The sequence below is a fragment of the Sphaerodactylus townsendi genome, linkage group LG05 (genome assembly GCF_021028975.2).
Source record: "Sphaerodactylus townsendi isolate TG3544 linkage group LG05, MPM_Stown_v2.3, whole genome shotgun sequence".
NCBI lineage: Eukaryota > Metazoa > Chordata > Lepidosauria > Squamata > Sphaerodactylidae > Sphaerodactylus > Sphaerodactylus townsendi.
Window position 1 is genome coordinate 20882615 of NC_059429.1, and position 864 is coordinate 20883478.

An 864-nucleotide genomic window follows, 5' to 3' on the forward strand; every position below is an offset into this window, starting at 1 on the left:
TCTAAAGCAAAAATTGTTCCTAGTCTCTAGTACTTCCACTTGAAAGGACAGTGATAAGGAATGACCCTGGGTATGGTTGAAAACAGCGCCAACTTTGGGGCACCCAGTTGACACTCCTTGGTAAATAACAAGGATAGTGACGGGATCAGCTTCCAGGTGCTGCTCATGAAAGGGAAGAAGTGAAAAAGCAATTCATTCTGTCTTGGCTCACATGGCAGGAAAAAGCCAGTGGTGGGATCAAAAAATTTTAGTAACAGGTTCCCATGGTGGTGGGATTCAAACTGTGGCGTAGTGCCAATGGGGCTGGACAGGGCACTATGGGGGCGTGGCCGGGCATTCCAGGGGCAGGGCATTGCTGGGCGGGGCTGTGGCAAGGACGCAGCCACTGCGCCGGTCCTTGGGCGGGAAACGAATGCACGCAGGCGCAGGCTGCCACGCACGCCGGTGCACCTCCTGCTAGACTGCTTCAAGTTCTGCGCGCTACTGCTGAGAGGAGGGACGTAACTAAGGCAAAATTCACGTGGCAAAATCACCAATTAGTAACCCCCTCTTGGCACACACAAATAATTAGTAACCTACTCTCGGGAACCTGTGAGAACCTGCTGGATCCCACCTCTGGAAAAAGCCATACCAAAAAGACCATTCACACCAGGAACCTTGGACCTGCTTCCAGAAAGTGGGCTGATCAAATTATCATGGAGTCTACCTCATTCATTCGAAGGATGTGGAAATTCTCTTCCTCTTTCTCTCTCTCTCTCTCTCCTCCCACCCTGGTTACATAAAGGAGACTGACTTTGGAGTTCACTCCATCTCCCACCCACCCCTTCCCCAGAGAAAGTCCAGCATGCCAACCCCACGTCCGGA